At 46.7% G+C, this 6,972-nt stretch overlaps 1 protein-coding gene across 3 annotated transcripts in view; it reads right to left on the bottom strand.

Moving 5' to 3' along the window:
• The window catches only part of WTAP (WT1 associated protein), a 43,360-nt gene extending 37,115 nt beyond the window's left edge, over positions 1 to 6,245 (bottom strand). For 2 of the 3 annotated variants that reach the window (XM_025201981.1, XM_025201982.1), the window contains exon 1: positions 4,410 to 4,431. The gene's annotated coding sequence lies outside the window, so the exon portion shown is untranslated. Of the gene's footprint in view, positions 1 to 4,409; positions 4,432 to 6,222 lie in introns of those variants that run through there. The other variant, XM_006021916.3, reaches the window with a different exon arrangement.
• Between the last annotated feature and the right edge of the window lie 727 nt (positions 6,246 to 6,972).

Raw genomic sequence — 6,972 nt, 5'->3', positions numbered from 1 at the left:
GACTACTTCCCTCCCCCCGCTGCTCTGGGCGCTGCCCCGCTTGTGGGGCCGCGCCCGGCATGCTGGGGCGGCGCGGAGGGATACAGGCAGCGGCGCGAACCACCTGCCGGAGTGAGGCCGCGAGTGGAAGGATACAGGGATGGGACTGAGCACTCTACTCCCCCGCGCTAGGGGTGGAGCTAGGGCGTCCCGCAGGAGAGGGGCACGGGAAAAGGGGTAGGGGTGGAGGTAGTTTCTATAGCCCGATGAAGGGTATTCGTACCCAAAAGCTTGCAAAGAAGAGTTTTTTTCCAACTATTTGAGCTGGTCTAATAAAAGACATCAGATTTATGCAAAGAACCTCACCTGTCATGGGCAAGGCAATGGCTCCAGTGTCTAGCTCGGCGCGAGCTTGGACCTGGCCTTTTCCCTGGGTGCCGCTATCGATCTCAATGTTTTGGCCCTACAAGCTATCTGAGTGGTGTGGAGCCAACCCCCCCCCACCGCTGGGCAACTCTAACCTGCTGGGCTTCCCACAGAATGGGAAATTTGGCAGTCAGCTGCCAGTGCCCCCTACTACCAGTTTTTCAGTAAGGGGGAGGGGAAAGAGCCCTGCAGGCTGGGGGTCGTGGCTGTGGAGGCTGGATCTGGACCCCAAACCACAGGTTGAACGCTCTTTCTGTATGCCAGTGGGTCCCAATCTGTGCTACATGTACCACCAGTGGCATGTAGACAACCTGTCAGTGGTACAGATTTGTTACAATTACTTCATATGACAAAACTTTGCTGGTGGTACTTAAGGTCCTTTCCAGCCCCTAACAAGGTTGAACTGAAAAATTTGCTGGTAGTACTTTAGGTTGTATCATTTTAAATTGGTGATGCATAATCTCAACATTTGGGAACTGCTGCTATGTGCATTTTTCTCCAGGGTGGGTATGCAACAGTCACTCTGGCCTGCCCCTGTGCAATATGCCAGGAAGCAAGTTGTGCAAGGAGATACCGAAATCCCAAATTGGAAGATACTGAAACATTTCTGTGGGGTCCAAATGCTGGAAAGCCATCTAAGTGAAGCCTACATCAGTCTGTAAAGGCAGTTTCCTCTGCACAGCTGCTTTATCAGACAGATGTTGTGTGGTTCTGTGTTTCTTACCCGTGTCCTGCACACCCCTGGCCCATTTTTGTTGTGCTGGATGTGTCACTACCTTCTTCCTCCCAGCTACTTTGATCTGAGGAGCAGTTCAGTCTGAATCACAATGATTAAATACATGAGAGCAGTGAGTTGCATGGGACAGTGTCAAGGGAGTTGAGTGCACAGGCTAGGGAATTGCACCCAATGCTAATAAGGCAATTCTCGGAAAGAGCCATAGGCACCAGCCATGACAGTTTCCCTGCTCCCTACTGACTCAGCCAAGAGATCCTCATATCAGAGAAGTGGGCAGGAATACAGAAAATCTGAAAGTAAACAGTATAACTGTATCCCCAGTCTTCTTCCCCACCCCTCCCACATGTGCATGCACACACAGGTGTGGGAGTCTGGAACTTGCCTTAAAACAATAAGAACAGATCCTAAGGGCCCCAAGACCTCACCACCAGGTAGAGCAAAGAAGTCACAAAACATGCTTGCCATGTAGCTGCTCTTATTAATATTGCCCGATAGCCAAATCCCCATTAACTGGTGTACAATTTGAAGGAATTTGTTTTGGCTTCCCTTGTACTTAGTTAAGCAAAATAAACACCCAGGCCGTCTCTGGGAGCTAACCCCCTGTAGTTGCTTAATCAGAGCTGCCTAGTTGACAAGTAAGTGTGTTCCTCCTGATACAAGGGACAAGAGGTTCTGCTGGCCTAAATGCATCTGCTGCTTGTGCAGCTAGGTTGCTTGACTGAGGACTCTCCAGTAGTGATGCAGAAAGAACATACCTGCTTTCTGTTGTTAACTCTGTGTTATTTCACTCCTAGTAATACCACAGAGCTAAAGCAGCATAAACATTTGTCGCTAGAGGGCATATGACATATAGGAGATGGTTCTGCTAGTAAGAAGTGGTTATTTCCTTATTCAGTTTTCAGAGCATTACTCCTCTTTAAATTACTTGACAGTGTCACACTAAAATATTTCAGGGAAATGCATGACCCGTCTTCAAAAATATTTAAATCAAAGTGTTTTGTCACAGATTTAAAGTCGCACTTCATTCTCTAGGACTTCAGAAACTGAAGAGATGCTACATTTTGCTTGTTCTCCTTTCCCGCCCCCCCCCAGACCATTCCACCACACTTGCCTTGCAGTGTTCTTTAAAGATGTCCAATTCTGTATTCATTAGTAATATGCAAAGGGTATAATAGTCTGAAAGCTGCCAAGTTGTAGGCACAGCCCTTGATAGGAACACCAAGGTAGTAAATAGAATACTTCTGGATTTGTTCATGCAACAGTGAGATGGACAGAGGATAATTCTACAAGTGCAAAAAGAAAAAAAATTGCCAGCTTGTTTATTTAACCCTACAGAATGAGTTCAAGTGAGCTAATTAGTTGGGCAGAATGAGTGTGAGCCAGGTAAATATAGAAGTGTAGTATTAATTTGGCAAAGCTCTTAATATTCCTCCTGCCTTCATATTTTCTGTCCCTTCAAATTACAGAGATATTTAAAAGTGTAAAAAGCATCAAGGTCTATCATTTGTCATTTTTTAAAGACACACTAGAATAAAATCTTCAAGGTCTAGACTATTAGTAACAGGCACATTGTTCTGCTGAGTGATTTGCTGAGTAAGGCCCAATTTCAGTTACAGCTTCTTGGTCCTATGATAGTACAAATAAAATGCAATGCAACATATTCATTCTACTTAGCAAAAACTTTTTGTTGTTGTTGTTGTCGTTGTCCCCTCCTCCCCCCACTCATGTGCAAACAAGAGTATGCAATGGAGAATAGGTATACATTTCTCTCACCACCCATATGCAAATGTGGCACAGAATATTCATAACAGCTGACATGCAAGGATGAAAAAGAGTATTCAGAGTGAGAGAGGAACACCAGTAAAATACTCCCACAAGTTAAATGCAAAAAGATACTTAAATATTTTAAGATACCGTTAAACATTTTACTTCCAGGAAGCACAATAGTGTTGCAACATTAGTAGTTTTATATTTCTGCAGTATAGTGTTTCCTCCCCCCACCCCACAGTTGTTCAAGATGTATTAGTGAGATCAGATGATCTATTTAAAAACAAAAACCCCAACAAAACTCTCTGTGCACCTGCTTTTCATGGCAAAGTTGGGAAATGTACTGAATAAATCACATTGTGGCCCTAAAGAGTCAGGAAGTATGCAGCACCCACTATTCCAAGGTGGGTCCCAGAAAGTTACTAACCAAACACAACCTTGCTTAGCTTTCAAGGTCAGTCCAGTTCTGTGGACTATGGTTATTGACAGTCTGAGTACTGCTTTTAATCTCCTCAGCCTGTTATAGGTTCTATGAATGCTGGACCTGCACATTAATCCAATTATCCTACTGCTAAAGAGCTTGAACATGAACACTTCTTTCTTGCTTAGCTTTGTTTTGCTTTTAATGTTTCAACATAGAGACCAATTAAAAACACAAAACACATGTTAAAATACTTTTTCTAGGCATAAAAAATCATTCTTTTATTGACATTTTAAAATGTATCTTAGGGTTCTGTTACTATTATTCTCCTGTTCTCACCTAATCTCCTCTTCCTTCTGGTTCCTCAGTTCAGCTGGTACTGCCCCTTTTTTTGTGCCTGGTGTTCAGTCTCATACAGCACCTACTGGCTGCCAGATCTGACAAAGCTAGAAGTGTCATTATAAATAAAAGTACTTGAAGGGGATGGTTGGATTCACTGAGCAGCCAACAGGGGAGCTATTGGGCTCCGAGCACACCTTTGCTATGGTTGAATCATATGGCTGGAAACTAGTGTTTTAGGAAGTGTGGCCATGTACCTTGGACAAATTTACAAATAAGAATGGCTGGGCCCAGTTAAGATTGATATGGCGTGGTCAACCATCATGAATTTTGACCACACGAGTCTGGCCCACAAGAACAGGTTTTGTTTTAGAATCAAGAAATTAAGTACAAGTTTTAAATCCTATTTTGGATCCTGAATTTGGAGTCCTTGAATTGTATATTGTTCATGTGTCTAGGCTCTCTCCACTACAGCAGTAGTAAATGTACTAGTTTTAATGCAGTAACATGACCCCAGAGAGTAGGATGTTAAGAAATGAGACACAGGAAGACACTGCAAGACAGGAAGGTAATTGTCTTAGCTTAGGTAGACCATGAACAGCTGAGAAAGCAAAGAAAAAAGAAAGTGTCATTCAGAAGAGTTGTTTATGGAAAACAAAAAAAAAAAAAAAAAAAAAACAGCCCATCAGCTGGGGAAGCTTCCAACAGAAAGGGGTGTAGGGATAAGTCTAGAATGCCTACCTGGAGCCTTCAGACAATGAAGCTGTGGAAGAAAACAGGAGGAGACAGGCTAGAGGGGTTGTTTTAAAAAAAACCACACACACAACACACAACAAGTATCACTAAAAGAGGGGGGAGTTTGACAGTCTCCCATAGGAGAGGTGGAGACACAATACCCTTGTCATTACAATTACTGGCCAGCAAGGAATTACATAGTGAAAGCCATCACAAAGAACACAGAACTAATGAGCCCAGATTCAAGTTCACTATTTTAAGGCTCTCTCATGCCAGAGAGAAGTTGGCTGAAGGAATATCTTAGGCTCGGTACAAACATTAAGTTTATCACGGGATACACATACAGGAAGTGCTCTACAGCTATAGCCAAACAGATGGCCACAGCACAGAGTGCCCAGTTGTGTCCCCCCCCCAGCACAGCTGCCACATGACCTGCATGGGCCAGTCAGCGCCCCTCCCCTGATGACTTGGGCCTCAAGGGAGGCAGCCCAGGACAGTATGGTTTGACTACAGCCATGATGGGAACCAGTGCCCTGGCGGAAAACTGGGGAGCCCCTGGGAGAAAGAAGGGCGGGGGGAATTGCAGCCTATAGGCCATTCCTGTAGTCATAGCCCCCTTTCATGGAGGTTTTGGCCAAGGCCAGAAAGGGGCTGGGGTGGAAGGGAGGAGGAGTCAATCCCACCCTGCCTGTTCACAGTGCAGGGCACCAGGCCTCTAATTGCTCAAAAGGCTTCTATCCTTCATCACTCAGAGCACTAACTCCCACCCCACCATCCTGAAAGGCAGTTGAGGCACCTAGTTCCCTTGGCCACTTATCAGCCCACATCCCATTGTAGCGAGACACGGCAGGATCTCTGGTGGCCCAGGCATGAATGACTGGTGCCTCCTGAGACCGGGGGAGGGTACCATAGAGGCAAGAGGGGACCACCTGCAGTCACTGTCACTGGCAGCTAGCAAGGACTGCCCACAACTACCACTGGCCACATCAGCAGCAAGTGGGGGGAGACATGGATGGTAACCACCCACAGAAGCCAGCAGCAGCCACAAATCTGGGGGGGAAAAACATGTGCACTCCTACTACATGTTGCCCATGGGCCTAGGCGAATGCCCAGGCTCTGGTAATCTCTCAGTTTTCACCTCTGGGTTTAGAGTCTCTCCCTTTTCCTCACCTGCCATTCTTTTGACACAACTTTGGGGGGGGAGGAAGAGAGTTGGGAGGTTGCCTCAAATCCCAAGGAATCACTGGTCTGGCTCTTTGTTCTCATAACAGCTTTGTAAGTTGGCACCTTAGGGCTCTGACTGCACTCTAGCTAGGCCCACACCTTGCGCATGTTAACAGCTCATCATCCTGGGAGAAGATCCCTCAACCCCAGGCCAGTATCTCATCTAGTTTCTGGTCTCACCTCCTAGGATTTGGGTCTGCCCCTTCCCAGGTCCAGCTTCCCTTCTAAAGGGTGTGGCACTCACCCCTCAAAGCTCTGGTCTCATCCTTCCCAGGCTCCCTCTTCAAGGGTTCTAGCTTTGCCCCTAGGGCCCTGATAACACCCCTTTAGGGCCCCAGCTATGTTCTTCAGGGCCTTGGTCTGTGCCCTCATCTTTAGACTACAGCCTTCCTCACCCATGTTCTGAGCCCAGCCCTCAACAGGGCTTGTAAATCTCATATACCCCTTCGGCACCTCCACCCCTCCTGCCATTCCCAATCCCAGTCCTCAGATTATAACAATAGGAAAAAGTCAGGCCTCAGGCCATAAATCAAATCAAGCTCTCTAGCTACATAAGAAAGTCCCCCCATCTCATAGTCAACTCTCAGTTCCTTACCAGCATGCACACTACCACAATGCCTTAGCCATCATAGTACAGATCTCCTTCCCTGGTTGTCTGCAAGATAACCCCCTAGGTCCAAACCCTGAGTTTATATGTAGTTGAGGCTCTGCTCTCCTGGTCTTGTGACCACCCAGCCACCACAGGTGCTTCTCTTTAGGCGAACTGGCTGGTCTTCAGAGGTGCTTTCAGCTGTTGGGATAGAAGCTAATGCTCTACTTTCTGGCGTTACTGTGCTGCAGCTAGTTTTGCACTGGGCAGACCACTGTACTAAGCAGTCTCTGCCCAATTGAACTATTTCAGTGCCACTACCTCCACAGTAGGCACTGTCCCAGCCTAAGGTGCTCAGGTAGCTTGTTCTGCTACTCTTAGCAAGAAGCCTGGTCCCCCTGGGGTTCTTTTCACTGCTAGTTCCTTCTCAGTAATAACAGGGAGTCCCTGGCATTCAATGAGAACATAAATCTGCCTTATTGACATCCCCCCCTCCCCCACATCTTTTAAGGCCAAGCTGATCTCCTGGAAGAAGTGAGTCTCACTGCAGCTATCCAGAGCAGTTGTGTGGAACCACCTCTCTCTCCTCCCAAGCACGGAAGGGAAGGCACTGAAAGCATTTATTGAGCTCCCAAGGCAAAGTGTAAAAAACAGTTACAACTGCAGGTATATGCTGCCCTGCTCCAGTTGCCATTGCCACAGGCTGAGTTGGCAGAGAGCACCCCAAGGTCAGGGTGCACTTGTGGTACAGCAGGA

Source organism: Alligator sinensis, unplaced genomic scaffold (genome assembly GCF_000455745.1).
Source record: "Alligator sinensis unplaced genomic scaffold, ASM45574v1 scaffold682_1, whole genome shotgun sequence".
NCBI classification, from domain to species: domain Eukaryota; kingdom Metazoa; phylum Chordata; order Crocodylia; family Alligatoridae; genus Alligator; species Alligator sinensis.
The sequence above is the reverse complement of the archived record's forward strand: the minus strand, read 5'-3'. Positions and strand labels throughout refer to the sequence as shown.